The 17,931-nt window shown below is 50.4% G+C and overlaps 1 long non-coding RNA gene across 1 annotated transcript in view; it reads left to right on the forward strand.

Annotated features, from left to right (window-relative positions):
* LOC148092660 (uncharacterized) overlaps positions 1-17,320 on the forward strand; it is a 91,645-nt gene extending 74,325 nt beyond the window's left edge. Inside the window, exons 3-4 of the long non-coding RNA XR_015714795.1 lie at positions 15,636-15,771; positions 17,120-17,320. This is a non-coding gene — a long non-coding RNA (uncharacterized LOC148092660). The remainder of the gene's footprint in view (positions 1-15,635; positions 15,772-17,119) is intronic.
* Positions 17,321-17,931: the final 611 nt, after the last annotated feature.

The raw sequence follows: 17,931 nt of genomic DNA on the forward strand, positions 1-17,931 counted from the left end.
TGTTTATCAGACCCTTCCTGTGGCCTAGCACCATGGGCACTTTGAATATATCATCTCATTTATTACCCCTGTTCTAAAGGTAGTTGCCCAAGGTGATGAAGCTAATGAGCAGGAGAGTCAGACTGCAACCCATGCCAGGTGCCTCCAGAGCCTGCCCTCGGAGGGAGGCGTGGCGAGGGAGCACAGCCGGGACCAGGTGGTGGAATTTTGAGCGCCAGGAGTTTGGGAAGCCATCAGAAGTACCTGAGTTATGAAATGATATGATCAGATGTGTGTTTTAGGAAGATAACTAGTAGTAGCATATTAAGTCTGTTAAGCCAAACTCTCCCATCCTATCCTGTGCAGTTATTTTTAAACCCCAGTGCAGGAAATTACATTTGTCTTTACCAATTTCGTGCTCATCTCTGCCTATTGTTTCAGCTCCTTTCTCACTCTATGCGTGTGTGTGTGTGTGTGTGTGTGTGTGTGTGTGTGTGTGTAGGGTGGGGGAAGGGGGTGTGTATGCCAGGAGAATGCCTTGAGATCGCTTCCTGCCATGCAGCTACTGGCTTGTGACAACTGTGACTTGCGGCAGTGTAGAAAGCAGGAATTTATCTCTCACATACCTGGGCAGTGATGGAACAAGATAGGATGCCAAAATAACATGACTGATCTTTTAACAACTATGCCAGAATTTACACTTATTCTGTTTACTCTATCTGTAAGCAAATTGATTTGGAACTTCTATTTTAGAATTTCAGAGATAAAACACCCTTTATTTGCTCCTGGTTCAACAAATATTTAGCTCCTACGGTGTGCGAGTACTCCTTACCCTGCACCTCCTGCCTTTCTGTCTTCACCCTCTGCCAGTGTTATCTCTGTGTGCACGTATATGTGATAACACTGTAAGAAAACTTCTAAAATCCATCCAGGTACTGTGCATAGTACTTTAGATATACAATGTGTACATTTGGTGTTTACACATTGTTTGATTTGCTGTTTACTGTAGCATCTTAAAATGATCACTGATAAAAAAAATCAGATGAGTATATATCTTCACAGTTTTCCAAAATGAAAAATAGTTTTGTATTTTCATTTGAAAAATGATATATGAATATTGTAAAAACATGAAATGATGCAGAAAAATATAAACTTAAGAGAATCCAAAATTTCTCCATGCTTATGTTTTGGTGACATCACCCTGCTCACAAGAACACAGATACACAACTGCACAGAAGTGGGATCATGAGCTCCTGAGAAACACACAGTTCAGTGTCTTCTGTTTCCCCTCATTCACATGCCATGAATCCCTTACTGTATCAGGTAAAGTATATTTACATCTTCATTTTTAATTAGTATACTATTCTTCTGTGTGATTATAGCAGAATTTATGTAACCAATCCCTTATTGATGGATCCTTGGGTGTTTTCCCATTTTCTCACCAATATATGAATGCTGTGACAAGCAGCCTTAATCTTTGTGCACTTACTTGTTTAAATCCTTCTAGAGGAAAATATTGGTTCAAAGGATATATACACAGAAAAATGTATCTACCTTTGTATTTATATACTTAAATCTTACCAACTGGCCCTCCTGGACGAGAGAGGTTCTGTACCAATTTTTACTCTACACAGCGATGCTAGAGGGTGTCCATTTCCCCAAATTCCCCAAGCACAGGATTATAACTTTTCTAAAACATCTTTGCCAAGCTCAAAAACAAAAACAAAAACAAATCAACAAAACCTCTCACTTTTGAAACTCCTCATTTTCTGGGGTGTTAGTTAGAGTAAACTTAACCTTTTCTATGTTATTGGCCACTCATCTTCTTCTGTGAATTCCTTACATGGCCTTTGCCTATTTTTTCTTACTATTCCTTTCTAAAAGGTCTTTGTATAATGGTGTTACTAGTCTTGTATCATTTTTTGTTGTAACTTTTTTCTAGTTAATATTTTAATTTTTGCCCTTTGCAGGTTGATTTGGGAGTAGGGATCAAATATATTCTTGTTGTTCACTTTTCTGTTTGTGACTTACATTACCAGGGACCTACTTCCCTCAGTATTCGTATTTTTAGGACTAGTACCTCTCTGATTTTACTTTCTGTCATTAAATTGCTGCTCCAGAGGACCCCCCGGTGATTTATTTAGGTATACGATATGAAGCACAGATCCACCTTTGTTGTCGAGTCCTTTGCCCCATCAGTAATGATAGAAAATTCCACCCAATCATGTGCTAAATTTCTCAGGTCTATTTCTAGACTGTTTTTCAGCACCCATCCGCCTGTTTTAAATATGTTTAAAACATATTATGCAGCAATGGTGGGCTCTTTTTGGGATAAGTGCATCTTTTTAAATGCACTCAGATCCTCTCAAATCGCCAACTTTATTGTTTGTTTTATTTTGAAATATTTTCAAACCCATAAAAAGTTTACAAGAATTATACAGTGAATTCCTGCTTGCCCTTAACTCAGATTCCCTAACTGCTTACATGTTACAGAATTTGCTTTATCACCTTTCCTTCTAGATGAAAGCACTGTCTTATTCCGACACAGTGACCCAGCAGCCCTGAGTATTCTAGTCTATCCCCTGCCCCCCAAGGACACACCCACACCCACGCCCACACACACCAGCCCACACACACCTCTTCTAATCAGGAAACGCGCTGATGTAGCCACAAAGTGCGTGCAGTGTTGCCCGCTGCTTAGCATCATCTCTTCCCTTTCTGGTCCGGGATCCTGCCCAGGTGCCCGTGTTGCACTCACTGGTCACGCATTACCAGTCTTATTTGGTATGGAGCAGTTGCTTCGTCTTTCCCTGACTCTTGTGACTTGGACAGTCTTAAAGAGCACAGCCTCTTTTTTTGTAGGGTGACCCCAACCTGGATCTTCCCAATGTTTCTCATGACCGGACTCAAGCTATGTGTTCTTGGCAGGAAGCCCCCAAACTGGTGCTGTGCCCTTTACGGTTCATCCCGTCCTGCCACTTGTGATCTTGACCTTGACCTGGTTACTTTGGTATCTGCCTGGTCTCTGTGGTACAAAGCCTGCATGTTCCCTTTGTGTTTGCTTAGTATTTTGTGTGTGGATGCTCCATAGTATGCCAGCATTCTGATCCTCAGCAGACCTCTACCCGTCAACCTCCTCTCCCAGCGATGACTATTGCCTGAATCAGCCACCACAATAATGGCTTTAAACGGTGATTATTTATTTCCATTGTTTCTTCTACATTTATGAATTGACATTCTATAAAAGGAGGAGTTTTCTCTCCTTCCCCATTTAGTTAGGTATTCTTTTATTTGTTTATGTTAGTAAAGAGTCAGGGATTCACAATTCATAATCATTGAGTTGTAGTATGTGTTATAATTTATTTTGATGTTCAAAATGCCCTAGATTTGGTCCTTCAAACAGATTCTTCTGTCCTTTTGACACATCTCTTCATTCTCTGAGCACTTCTTTACCTTCTGACACAAGGTGATCCAGGACTACCTTGTTCCTTCCCAGCCTCAGTTCATTTCTGGCCTTTTTGTCCCAGTGTCACTTGTGGGGGCAGCTCTTTCACTATAGCACATAACACTGTAAGCTCTTTCCTGCACCCGAGTGACAGGCTGGCGAGGGCAATATCATCCTATGTCCAGGTGGAGTGTCTTAGCTCATGTGGCTGCGGACAGGTGGGAGGGCTGTGGGAGGCCCAGCCCAGCCCTGATGGAAGCTCCTTGGTTTGTTCATTTGCCATCACTACTGAGCACCTGGCTGCTATGAAGGTGTCGTGGGCCTTGCGGGTCCCAACCGTGAGGCTGGGTGAACGCAGCAGGAGTATCAAGGGCTAGGCCCTTGGGAGCCTTCCCTCAGAGCTGGGGGGTTGGGATGGTAAGAAGGAATCACAGGATAGCTCTGTGGGGCACTGTGGTCCAGGCTGGATGTGAGGGAGGCCAGCAATAGGAGAGTGAACTGTGATCGGGAGCAGGCAGGATAAGGAGGAGGCTGGAAAGTGGGGCGCAGTATGGCTAAGGACAGCCACATTCTTTCAGGAGGTTTGGGGTGGACAGCCCAGGCCAGCCTGCCAGGTTACAAGGGCACCGAGCCAGGCCAGGCAGACATCTAGCGGTTCAGGAGGTTATGGGCTCTGCGCAGAGACTCTGCAAGAACAAGCCCCAGAGACTCTTCATTACGGATGCCCTGACTACTTCTACTGATCTGTGGAATATCTGCTTCACATGCTACGCTGGTGAGGGCCTGTGGAAACAGAGGTAGTAAACTGTGATCCTGCCCTCAAGGCACTCCCGGGCCCATGGGAGATGGCTCCTCACAGGTCTGGCCACGAGTGCTCGGTGCCCTAGCAGGTGATGGTCCGGGCCGGCACCCTTGCAGGCGAGTGGGACAGCAGAGCAGAGTGCACACTGGATCGAAAGGAGGCTGGCAGCATGCCCACACAGGACCACTGTTGACACAGGCGCCCGCGAGACAGCGGAAAGTGCACCGTGGCCTGCTGGAGAGGCGCAGCTTGGCTAGCAGTGCTACAGAAATTGCACTGGTGTAGAACCTTGAGGTGGGGGCGTTGTTCCGGAGAAGAAAGGGTGGGAGCCAAGGTGTAGACTGGTGAAATGTGGGACACTTTGAGAGAAGGAGAGGATGGCCCACAGTGCATCCTCTCACCACCTGTTTATTTAGCACCTACCGTGTGCACCACTGGCCAGGGCTGGGAATAAATGAGCAGTGAGAGGAGTTTACAGGCCAGAGAACAAACAGAAGTATAGCCCATGAGAGCTCTGCATACTGTGAGTCACATGGGCAGGCCCCTGGCAGGCATAACCGCAGGCACAGCATAGGCAGACAGTAGGCCCTCAGCTGGTATCTGTAGCATGCCGTTCCCAGCACAGGAGCACCTTGGTCTTCCTTAGGGGCTTGGGCCTTTGCAGCTGTGCCATGGATGGAGCTGTGCCATGAAGGCAGCTCCCTCTGCCAGGCGGCCTGCTGCCCAGGAGCTTGGCAAGCAGGGGCATGGGAGCAGAGGGAGCCATGCGTGCTTGGACCCTGAGGCCCGAGAGAGTGAGCGTGTTCAGTGGGCAGCAGCAGATCCCTGTGTTAGAGCAGACACGATGGCTGGAGGGTGGCAAGAGCCCGTGCAGGGCAGTAGGGAGATTGGGCAGACGGGCAGTAGGGCAGACGGGCTTTGAGCACCGTTTAATAAAGGGCACTGGGTTCCATCAGTAGGAGCCAAGCTAGGGACTGGCTCACAGTCTAATTACTTGTTAGTCACGTTGGCGGCTGGGTGGAAGGTGGGCTGGAAGGACTAGAGAAGCTCTAGGAAACCATGACACGTGGTGGGGAGTCTGAATTAGAACAGAGGACACAAGAAAGTGAGAGCAGGTACCTAAGAGGTTGGGAACCAGGTAAGCGGGACTACCCCCTCCACAGCCTCCTCCTGCCCTGGTCCCCTTGACCAGGGTGATTCTCAGGCTGAGTCCTGTCTGTGCTGCGTGCCTCCCCTCCAGTTTATAGCTCCACATTTGTTTGTGTGGTGTTTCTGCTTCACTACCTCAGAGGCTCCATGAGGCTTCGTGGGAGGAGGGAGGTACAGGGCAAGGAGAGTGGAGCTGGTCAGCCTTGGTTCTAGCAGCCTTGCCTGTGGGCACGGCTGGGGCTAAAGCATGGAGCTGGAGGGCCAGGCCCAGACATTTGGCCACCGTTCCGAGGGAAGCCCTGGGCCAGTGCACCTGCACTGTTCTGCTTAGAGAGGGCCCTCCACCTGACATTGGCCAGGAGGTGGGCTGGAGGGCAGACTAGCAGAAGGGTTGTGAACTAGTCAGGAGCTGACTGAAGTTGTCCTGATGGGAGACAGTGAGGGCTCAGAGGGAAAGGATGGGGAAAGAAGTGACATCTCCCAGACTGGGGTCCTGGAGGCCCTCAATGCAGTTACAGTGCTGGCTCCTGCCTCTGCTGAGGGCCAGTGCCGGGGGAGGTGGTGTCTTGAAAGCCTTCAGCAGATCCAGGCAGAACATGGCTGGGGCCCTGGGACCCCCCACTCTAGAGCCAAGGCTGCTGAGGGACTACAATATGGGCCTCTAATTGGCAGAAACAGTGCCAGACAGCTCTTCAGTCCCAGGTGGTGTCAGTATGGTGCTCCTCAGACACCAGGCACCACTGTGACCCTGCTGTTTCCTTCCTCATCGCAGGTTTCCAGAGGGTGCCAGCTTGTGTCCATCCCACACGTCTAGTGAATTGGGAGGGGTCCTTAAGGGAAACTGAATCCTCTGTTGTCTTTTCAACAAAGGAACAAAGCCAGGAATGGCCCTTCCCCATTCTGTGTGTGTGTGTGTGTGTGTGTGTGTGTACATGCACGTGTGTGCATGAAATGATAGTCCCAGGAAGAATTCTGTCACAGGCAGCCTCTCCTTCATTGACTGAGCAGCAGCAAGGGGCCAATTTGTGTCTTGTATCCTCTTGTGAGCAGAGCTCTCCCTCGGCTCTCAGCGGTAGGGCTGTCTAGCCAGGCCTTGGCTCTTGGAGTAGCTGCCTCCAGCCTGCGGGATGGGGGCAGCTGGAGGCCGGCGTTCAGCAGCTGATAGTGATCCCACGTGACGTGTCGATCGATGGTGGGATCTTTGGGTTCCACTTACCCAGGCTGATTGGCACATCGTCGATAGCAGCCAGTTAACCAAGTCCTTCGTAACCAGTTGCTCTCGTCAGCACCTCAGCCCTAGCTATGGGTTAAAGCAGAAACCTTTCCTGAACAGCTAGATTGGAGCTGACGAAGATGAATGTCTAATTCACTTGCAATCTCCTTAGTGCTGCGTGTAATAAAAAGCCTGCTCTATAGAGTCATCCCCTGCCGATGTTTCTCTGAAATTAAATAATCAGGAGGACATATAATAGCCCAATTCCACACCAGGCCAATATTATCAGATTGATGTCAGCAGTGATAATAGAAGAAGGAGAAGTTGATGTGATTTCATTTATTAAATAAAATAAGAGAGCACACCAAGAGTTTGGGGCTATGCACAAGAGGATGCTGTGCACACTCAGGCGGCAGACCCTTTTCCTGCCAGCTCAGAGGCTGGCCATTCTGTCCCCACCCTGCTCAGGCCAGCTGCACTGGTGGGACCATTCGCTCCCTGTGCTATTTCCTTCTCACCTTTCCAGGTAACGCTGCCCTTTGTTCTCAGCCTCCTTGCATGGCCGCACGTTCACGACCGTCCTCCCTCACTCCTCCTCCTGTGGATCCGGGCCTGCCACCCCTCTTCCACTCCCCACTTTGAGTTAGCAAACTCCTGGCTCCATACAAGAGCCCTTGACTACTGTGTGATTTGGGGCAAGTGCCTTTGTTTCTTGTTTGTTGTTTTGTTTCTTTCTTGATTGTTCCTTCTTTGGAGTATTTTGGGATTTCCCAAAGGCAGAATGGAGCTAGGACGGACACACTGTGGAAAACAAGGGCTCTTATCCTGGCTCCATCTCACTGTTGTGCAACCTCAGGCAGATCACTTAACCTTCTGAGACTAGTGTCCCCATCTACAGAAAGGGACGGTAATGCCTCACTCACAGGGTTATTGTGGATATGCCTAGGACCCGGCATGCAGTAGGCCCTGGCAGGTATTGGTTCTCAAATGACCAGGACCACACGTCCATCAGATGTAATCTCAGGTGAGGTTGGATTTTCCACCTATACTCTTTATCAAGATAGAAGTGTGCCCCTTGTCATCTCTCCTCCCGTAGCCTGATCTTCACCCAGATCTCTCCCTCCAGGGATGGTTTCGTGGGAGCACAGGGCACAGCTCCACAGACCTGGTTGTAAATTACAGCTTCTTCACTTGCCAGTTAGGTGAAGGACTGCAAGTCAGAGGAACCAGTTCTTCTCTAAATGGAGATAGTAACCCACAGGGGTGGCAGAGACCAGACACTGTGCAGGCCATAGAACCTGGCACTTGCTGGATACTCCTTAAAGGGTAGCTGCTGTAGCCAAGGAGCCTTATGTCATAGAAGTAGCATGTTGCTCTGTTAGAAGGTGACTAGTGATTCATCTGCCTACCACCAATTCCCACCAGTCTGACACTTCCAGCTCTGCCTCTGGAGGCCTGGTCACATCCCTTTCCTGCGTGGCTGACAGCATGCGTTTCCTAGGGCTTTTGTGACAAAGAGCCAAGATGGGACTGGCTCTCCCTGAAGGCAGGAGGTGGGTTCTGTCCTGTGCTCTTTTCCAAGCTCCTTGGCATTCCCTGGCTTGTAGATGCATCCCTCCAGTCCCTGCCTTCCTCATCACTGTGGCCTTCTCCCTGTGTGTCTCCGTGTCTCTCTTCTTCTTATAAGGACACCAGTCATATTGGATTAAGGGCCCTCCCTGCCCCAGAATGACCTCATTCTATCTAATTGTATCTGTAACGACCCTGTTTCCAATTAAGGTCACATTCTGAGATTTCAAGAAAGACATGATCTTAGGGGGGTGAGACTCTCCAACCCGCTGACCTTCATGTGTGCAGATAGTCCTCAGGAGCCCTTGTCTCCATAACCTCACCACGCTGTCTTCTCTAGACACCCTTTTTGCCTGCAAGTAAGAGACACCTAGTCCCAGCTAACATAAGCCAATGATTGAGTGTATTAGCTTGTGCCACAGTAAAGCAAAAAATGGTTCAAGAAGTTCAGGTGGTGTGAGGATGTGTTTGTTTCCTTCTTGGCCATGGCCATGGCTATTGGAAGCCTAGTTTTAGGAAGGGATAAGAAGCAGAAGCTGTTTGGGTTTGAAACCATTTTAGACTTTTTGGAAAGATGAGTGTGTTTTCAGTGGAGAAAGTGAACTGGCAAAGGTCTGAGAGAGAAAGGCCAGTAGGAGAAACCATCAGATGCTGGGGGTGAGAAGGAATTGTTGACTGGCCCTGTAGAAGGACTTCTCCTCTAGGCGGAGGCAGGAGTATGTGAAGGTGGGGATGCCAAGGTTCCTCTGTGCCCTCAGGGCATGATGGCCCCTGGTAGGGAGCCCAGGGAGGCAGATCCTGAGACTGCAGGGAATGGCGTGGGGGAGGGAAGCTGGGAGGGCAAGGGAGAGGCTGTGGAGGAGCTCAAGGAGAGCTGGGCCTCGGAAGGCCTGAGCACTAGAGGAAGGAGTAAGACCTTCTAGAAAGATTGTCTTGGCCATTTGGAAAGCCTTGGGGAGTCTGCTCTGGGAACCACCCAGAATTGGAGGAAGGGGGGCACAGAGGAGGCAGGAGACAGGCAGGTTTGGCCTCTATAAACCTGAGAGGAATAGAAGGTCCCTGTGGATGAAGGATGGAGGATAGTTGGAGGCAAGGACAGAAGGAAGGGGCATCTAGAGCAACCCAGGTAAGGGTAAGTTAAGTCACCAGGGATAAAGAGGATGAGTTTCTTAGCTGTTTGAGAGTTGGAATGGATAAAGCTTCAGTTTTCACTTTGATTGGAGAGACGCAGGGCTGATATAGTAAGAAAGTAAGAGGGAAATATCTAGAATAGTAAGAAAGTAAGAGGGAAACATCTAGAATGGAGGCAGAAGGAGACATTTAGAACAAAGGTAGAGGGAAGCATCCGGAATGAAGGTAGAGGGAAAATGAAGGCAGAGAGAGACATAAAACAAAGGCCAAGGGAGACATCTAGAACAAAGACAGAGCTCTGGAGATATCTAGAATGAGGACAAGAAGGAGACATCTAGAATGAAGACAAGGGAAGACATCTAGAATGAAGGCAGGGGGAGACATCTAGAATGAAGGCAGGGGGAGACATCTAGAATGAAGACAAGGGAAGACATCTAGAATGAAGGCAGGGGGAGACATCTAGAATGAAGACAAGGGAAGACATCTAGAATGAAGGCAGGGGGAGACATCTAGAATGAAGACAAGGGAAGACATCTAGAATGAAGGCAGGGGGAGACATCTAGAATGAAGACAAGGGAAGACATCTAGAATGAAGACAAGGGGAGACATCTAGAATGAAGACAAGGGGAGACATCTAGAATGAAGGCAGGGGGAGACATCTAGAATGAAGACAAGGGGAGACATCTAGAATGACGACAAGGGGAGATATCTAGAATGACACTAGGTGTCCAACTGGGGTGGATGACTGGAGGGATAGTGATGCAACTCACCAAGACAGGAATTAGGGAGGAGAAGTTGGTTCCTTGGTGCTAGATGGTGAATTCCATTGAGGACATGGGAAGCTCGGGTGGAAGGCTCCAAGGACCTGTGGACTACAGGGGTCTTATGATCCAGAGGGTTAATTGTTTTAATGGGGAGAGGAGAAGTTAAGGGGTTGGCAGGAGTAGTTAATAAGTTAGCCCAGGGATTTGCTTGGCAAGGGAAAGGAGCAAAGGGTTTTTGTTCCCAAAGGGGGTAGGGTGGGGCACAAAAGCTAGGAGGTGGAATGGTACCCAGTGCGCAATACCTCGTGGTGAGACAGACTCGCTTCTCAGCCCGGGAACTGGGCTGCAGTCTCGAGGGTTTAAGGGCAGCTTTTCACTGTCCTCGTGGGCCTGTGTGTGGTGCTGTGGGATGAGAGGGAGGAGTGTGTTTATATTCCTGGCTAATACTTTGCCTTTTCTGATGTTCTTATCATGACTCTTACCATGGAAACATGTTATTACCACCAAGGAGGCAGAACTCTGGTTCGTGGGCAGCATTTCTGGGGATGGAATCGGGGGCACAGGAGGCAGGAGGCATCTTACATGATACTGAATGTCCAGAGGTCATCACGTCATCGATGCAGCCTGTTAGCCTTTTGGGGGCCCACACTCCCCAGCATCTGCCTCATCTCCCTGGTGACTGATCAGCAGAAGGGCCTGTTGTCTGAGTGGACAGGGCAGGATCGGGTGGTCTCTGCTAACCTGTGCCCACGTGTAGCCACCACACCCACACTCGGAGCTGTTGGTGGGGCTTGCTGTGGATGCCCTTTGTGCAGCTGGAGCAATATTCAGCCAGTTTCCTGAGTACCCGTGACTCCACCGGACCCAAGTCCTGAGCCGCTCTGCGTGGTAGGGCTCTTTTCCCCATCTGATTCCTGACCACATAGTGAAAGCGGCAGAGCTAGAGTCTTGACCTCCTTTGTCAGACCCCAAAACTTGTGTTCTCGCTGCTGCCCCACAGGGTGCCATGCTCAGGTCTGCTGGTTCCTTGGAGAAGGGATGCCATGATTGGTGCCTGGGGAAAAGAGGTACCAAGATTCCTGGGGAAAGAGGCACCAATGAGGCCTAGGCAAGCTCTGGGCTGGGTCTGGAATGGTATGGAAGCTCAGGTTATAGGGAGAGACACATGTTGAGACAGGGTTCCATTGTCAAACTCATATCTGGAGTCCCAACCCCCAAAGCCTCCTTGTCTCAACTCTGCTCCACCAAGTGCCACCAGGACCTCAGCCTCCCTTCCTCAGCTCTTCCCAGTTCATCTGACCCCTACCCCACCTTGTGTTCCGCACTGACAACCAGGTTGTTGGTGAGAGTGGTCCTTCACAGCACCCTCTTTCAGTCCTGTTCAGCCTCCAGCAGGCACTGTTCGCAGTGTGCAGATGACGAAAGTAAAGGCTAAGGAGGTGAGTGACATCCTTAGCAATGCATGTGAGGCTTCTGATTTGGGTGATGTTAAATACCCCAAAACCAGCGGACACCCTCAGAAAGGGGCACAGGACTTATCTCAATCCCTGGAAAATTCACAGAACACTATAGATACATTTTCGTGTGCATTTGAAGAGCAACTGTTCACAAGACTGAATGTTTTGAAAATCTGAGCAGTTTCTTATGCAGGTTACCATGGACCAGGGCCAGGTAAAGCTGTACTTGGGTAGAATGCGCCTATTTTCATGAAGGGTTTGACTACAGGCCTAACCCTGCCGTGCTCAGAGAAAGCCTTTTATTTGTCGAGCTGTACTCTCCCTGTCAGATCTCATTCAGAGCTGTTTTGCAGGCAAATGGGTGAAATTTCTTCCAGTTGACATTTGCCTACCGTCCTGTCTCCTCATATTGTTCCTGATAAATCCCTGAGGAGAGAGGCCTCTGCAGTCCCAGAGGTGGTGCTGGTGCAGAGGGGATGGATTTCGACGTGGCCCAGTTTCTCCTGAGCTGGGAGCCTGCTAGGTGTTTGGTGAGGTCTGCCCTCAAAACGCACAGTGGCCCTTGTTCAGGGACCTGAAACCAAATGAGGGGACAGAGGGAGAGGGACTGATCTGCCCATTTACAGCCTGCAAAGTGAGAGCCATGTCTCTGCTGTAGTACTGGAGAGGGCAAGGCTCTTCAGGGTCAGGGTTCTGGTTCTAGGATGACTCGGCTGCCCTGCCTGGCTCAGGCCCCACGGGCCCCACCTGACCTATTCCAGGACACCTCTCTGTGTAGACCTGTAAGCCTCATACAGGACTGCTCTCAGAGCAGCTCTGCCCCTACTGAGCCTGGTGCTTCCTGACCAAGGAGGCCCGCTGTGCCTGCCAGCGACCAGGCTGCGGCCAGGCACAGGGCCCCCTGGCAGCCACATGCTGGTGGGTGCTACTTCAAGGGAATGCAAAGGAGGGTGCAGTAAAACCTGTGCCCTCAGGTGCTCCTGCTTTAGGGGCAGCACCCAATGAGAAAGAGCAGAGGTGGGCTGGTGTGAAGGACAACAGAGGTACCAAGGAGAGCCCACGGAAAGACACGGTCTCATAAGCCACACCGTGCGGGGCAGGTCTGAAACGGGAAAGGAGGGGCCTCTGCCTCCCAAGAATGGAGAATCAGACATTAAAACACAGAGGGGAAGGCAGTGGGATGGAGGGCAGAAAGCAAAGATCTATACCTTCATGGCGTTCCTAAGGGAGAGCATGGGACAGCTGAAACTGAAGCAGTTTGCAGAACTTGACTGAGGTGGACTACCCTCCCATTGCCTGCATCCTCAGGAAAAGGGTCTCTTTTTAAAGGCCTGCAATTAGACACATCCATGTCAAAAAACTTTTGACAAGAATCGAGAGACATTCTACAAGCATTGGAGGAATGAGGTGGTCACCCCACTGTACCCCAGTTGTTGAATGTCCCAAATGACTGCCCAGTGAGAGGATCCCCTGATCTGAGGAGCCCATCTGTCTCCCATTGCTGAGAAGAAACCCCACATGTCTTCTTCCAGTAAGAAATCTCTAAGACCTCATTTGTGCTGTGTGGACATGAACCAGAACTGTGTCCTCAGGGGCGAGAACGGCCTCATTCCCTGTGGTCACATCCTCAGAAAGCAGCCTGGTGGGATTGTGCGCTGCTGGGGCAGAGCCTGGTCGTCACGGCCTGCTGGGCTGTCCCTCTGCCCCCTCCTTCCTGGAAAGGGAAAGGCTGTTTCTCCCCACACACCCTTTACCTTCTGAGTCACAAACCTTCAAGTGGGCGTGGCATGACTTCTTTAGTTTAGAAATCATCATTTTTATTCAAGCTTTGGGCCTGGTCTTAGCTAAACATAGTCTTTTCACTCCCCTTGTTAGTGATGGTTTTAGGGGTGGGTGTATGACGCAGTTCTGATGTGCATGAAACAGCAGACCTGAGGTGACAGCCACCGTGCTGGTTTGGTGCAGGGGAAGGAGCGAGATCTGGGCTGAGATGGCGTCATTGATGGTACAGCTGCACTGGAGGTGCCACCTCCAGACTCTTGGTGTGACAGTAAATCCTGGTTGTCTTCCTAAGCAGCTGAGAATTCTGTTCCTTTATGTTTATAACTGATGAACTCAGTATCTTTGAGTTATCTTAAAATAATAATGGTGTAGTAGATGAGTGGGTAAAAAGCTGTAGTACATTTATACAATGGAGTACTACACAGCCATAAAAAGAAGGAAATCATTCCTTTTCAACAGCATGAATGGACTTATGCTAAGTGAAATAAGCCAGTGAGAGAAAGACAAGTAGCATATGATCTCACTTATATGTGGAATCTAATGAACAAAATAAAAAAACAAACAAAATAGAAACGGACTCATAGATATAGAAAACAGACTGACAGCTGTTAGAGGGGAGGGGGATTGGGAGTGGGTGAAAAGATGAAGGGATTAAGCAAAAAACCCCACAAAAACCTTGAAAGACACAGACAACAGTGTGGTGATTACCAGAGGGAAAGGGGGTGGGGGGAGGTAGGGGAGGGTAAAGGGGGAATAAATGGTGATGGAAAGAGACTTGCCTTTGGGTGGTGAACATGCACACAATACATTATGCAGATGATGTATTAATAGAGTTGCACACCTGAAACTATATAACTTTATTAATTAATGTTACCTCTATAAGTTTAATATATTTTTTTTTAATTAAAAGAAATAATGTGTTATTTTGTTCCAGCACCTACTGCATGGCTAGATTTTTAAAATACAGAGATCAGTCCTGGCTGGTGTTGTTCAGTAGTTAGAGCATCGGCCCATGAAACAGAAGGTTCGATTCCCAGTCCAGGGCCCGTACCTGGGTTGCAGGTTCGATCCTGGCCCCATTCTGGGCGCAGGTGAGAGGCAACCAATTGATGTGCCTCTCTCACATCCAAGTCTCTCTCTCTCTTTCTTTCCCCCTCTCCTTCCCTCCCGTCCACTCTCTCTAAAAATCAGTGGGAAAATATCCTCGGGTGAGGATTAACCAAATAAATAAATAAATAATATAAAATAGAGATCCTGGACTGGGAGAACTGTCCACCTACAAGTCCTCCCATGCGACAGGAGCAGAGCGCATAAAGCATATAGTGATGCTTTCATTGCTGAGAACCTTGGGGAGAGGCTTTCCGCGTTTTTACAGCTCCCACTGAACGCCGGAGCCATGGTGGTGGTTATGCTGAAAGGCGGCGGCAGGTGTTTCGGTTCTGTCTAGAGCTGCGCAGGTTCCTGGGTGGACCTGGCCTGAAAACCAAGTCAGAAAATCCTTTGTGGAACCAGTGGGACCCAAGCTGTATAAAAAAATATGTCCCGCCTCCCCCACTCCCTCAGTATGACATTGGGCAAGTTACTTAACCCGCCTGTGCCCCAGTTTCCCGATTTGTGACGGGATGATAAATAATAGCGCACAGTGCACAGAGCTGTTAGCAGCAGGTGAGTAGGGTGGGCCTGGCACGAAGGCAGCGGCAGGAAGGAGTCGGGAAGAGACACCAGTCAGAGGCGCCCAAGGACACTGGTGACCAACTGGAGTGTAATCTTTATTTCACTTTTCTTTTGGTTTCCTATTTTAAAAAAGAAAAAAATTAAGTTTTTGTAGGTTCTAAACCTCCTTTGAAAAAGAAGAAAGAAAAAATAAAGTACTTCCAAAATACTGTAGTGGTTATCTCTAGGAAGTGAGATTCTGAACAGTTTTCTTTTTTAGACATTTCTACAGTACTCCAGTTCTCCTCATTGTGTGTGTAATAGTTTTGAAATCAGAAAAACAACTTTGTATGAGAAAGTAGCTACAGTGTGTATAATCACACGGTCACCATCAGGTTTACAGCTTAGGCCAGAATTGCCCTGGGAGGCGGCAGAGCGTCAGCACCAAGGTCCCCGGCCTGGCTACTGGGCCCTGTCCCCATAGGGCATGACCCCAGGCCCCCTGAGGTCTGCTGCTGTTGAGCCTCCGCCCTCGCAGCGCTAGACCCTGTGGCCCCCTGGTTTCCTCTGAGGAGTTACTGGAAGCTGAGGTGCAGAGCCTGCTGCATGACCCACAGTGTTGTGCGAATGAGCCGATTCCCTCCCCTGCCCGCTGGGACCGAGCCCAAGGACTGCCTGCTCTGTCCCACAGGCCCCGCAGGCTGGAGCCCGTGTGCTCAGGGTTGCAGACTCAGATCCTTCACTGCTACCGTGACAACCTGCAGGAGGTGCTCCTGTGCTCGGACCTGGTCAAAGCCTACCAGCACTGTGTCAGCGCTGCCCAAAAGGTAAGGCCCCGGGCTTCTGGGCTCTGAGGGCGTGGGGGGGGCGGGCATCGCCAGTGCTGACAGCTGTCTGCCACGTTTGCCACATCACACATTCTAACCTCAAGGTCTCTGCCTCTTACACAGTGAGGGACCAGTAGGCCTTAGATTCCCTCAGTCACCTCCTGGTTCAGATGTCCTGCCTGGCTGTTCCCACCAGTGCTCTTGGAAATCTGGGCTAGGAAAAGGGCCTTGTGGGCACTGGGCCCCACTAGGCCGAGTCTAGGAGCAGCACTGGGTAAAATCAGGCCCCACCTTCAGGGGCCAGCCACCTAGTTAAGAGCAGGCATGTGCCACCCATTTCTTTCCTTTGAGCACTTGGGGGTGGGAGCATGGAGGAGGGCCCATGGTGTAGGGTGGGGGGTCATGGAAAAGGCGGGGAAGCCCTATGGAAGGAGAAGAGCCTTGGGGTTCTGGAGGTAGAACCCCAAGGTTAAGGAGCGGGTGTGGCCTGCCTTAGAGGAGGGGACTGAGGGTACCCACTGTCCGCCCTACTTCTGTGGTGGCCTGACGGGGCATGTGGGACCCAGCCTCCGGTGAGTGGGAAGGGTAATAGTCGGCCCAGGCCTCAGGGGGCTGTAGTTATCCTGGACATCTGAGGCTGGCAGCATCCCTCCCTTGAGACATGGTCCCAAGGCCTTGTGCTCCTTTCCTGACCCTCCCAGCCAGTTCCCGTTCCCCTCCTCCCACCTGCCCCAATTCCTGTCCCTCTTCTAGACCATTCCATCCCCCTTTCCCAGCCCAGCAGTATGCGGTTCCAGACTGGACATAGCCCCCCACACAAACACCTAGGGGCACCTTGGTTTGAACTTACCAGAGCACTGGTGTGTTTATTAAAAGAGCTGTGGGGTGGGGCCTTTTTCCTGTGGAAAAGCCTCTTTTGCTCAAGTAGGAGACAAGCTGCTGTGAGTAGTGGTGTCATCCTGTCTGAGGCTCTACCCAGCTCACACCTGCCCAGAGACAGAGCGGACCCAGCAGCAGGTCTGCATGGGATCAGGTAGGCCCAAAGCCTGGGTAGGAGGTCAAGTTTCCTCTTCTCTGGGGAGCATGGAGAGATGTTTGCTCGACTTCAAGTTGAGCAGAAAAGACACTGCTAACCATTGCTGCAGCTCTGTTGGCAGAAGGAACCTGAAGCTGGGCCTGCTTGCTAGACCACACCGGGTGGTTCATGGAGCGGAAGGCTCTTCCTTGCCCCTGTGCATCTACTGAGGTCTTTGCAAAAGTTTGCACAGAACACCTTTCCTCTGACAGATCAACAGGGTTCCTGGGAGAAGAAGGCTGTGACTGAACTCTGACCTGTTCTCCTTTGTAGGGCTGAGAAGCAGCCATCATTCCTGGCCCTGGCAGTGACCTGGAGCCCTGAAGGGACCAGTTATGGGACCACAGCCTGCAGACCCCCGGGACACAGCCATTTTCTGCCGGGTGCCCACGATGCCCGTGTGCTTGGAGCCACCATGTGCTTAAGAAATGGAGGATGTGCTACTGTCTGAAAACAAATAAAGCAGCTGTCTTTGTTTTCAGTCATTTCTACAGCTGGCAGACAGTTGTTGGTGCCTCCTCTGTGCAGCCCTGTACTGGGCCCTGCAGTGTGGGCTGACGAGACAGGCTGCACACCTTGAGGGGCACCCAGCCTCTCAGGGGAGACAGGTGGGACCATGAATCTGCTGCAGCCACAGAGGCAGGTATGAGACGAAATGAGGGGAAAGGATTGTTTCTTGGACAGAGCCAGAACAGGCCAGCTTCCTGACCGAGGCTCTGCCTGAGCTCCAGTTCAAAAGCTGAATGGATGCCTGCTGGACAAGCCAGAGGCTGGTTAGAGTGGGGGCTTAGATGTGGGTTTGGGGGAGCACAGACTCTGCACAGCTGGGCGTTTGCAGAGAGCAAAGTGTGGGCCAGAGGATGGGATGGAAGCCAGGCCAAACTGCCAGGTGGGGTTTGGGGGTCTCTAGCAGGGAGCAGCACTGTTCAGTCCCTCGGAGTGATGCCACCTGCACTCCCAGGGGAGGGTGGGCTCAAGTGGTGCAGGACACCTGAAGGCATGATAAACCAGAGGCTGGTGGGGTGAGCCAGCGGACAGACCAGGGCTGAGCTCAGGAGCTAAAGTGACAGCATCCTGGGTTTGAG

Source organism: Miniopterus natalensis, chromosome 7, assembly GCF_054644295.1.
Source record: "Miniopterus natalensis isolate mMinNat1 chromosome 7, mMinNat1.hap1, whole genome shotgun sequence".
Lineage (NCBI taxonomy): Eukaryota > Metazoa > Chordata > Mammalia > Chiroptera > Miniopteridae > Miniopterus > Miniopterus natalensis.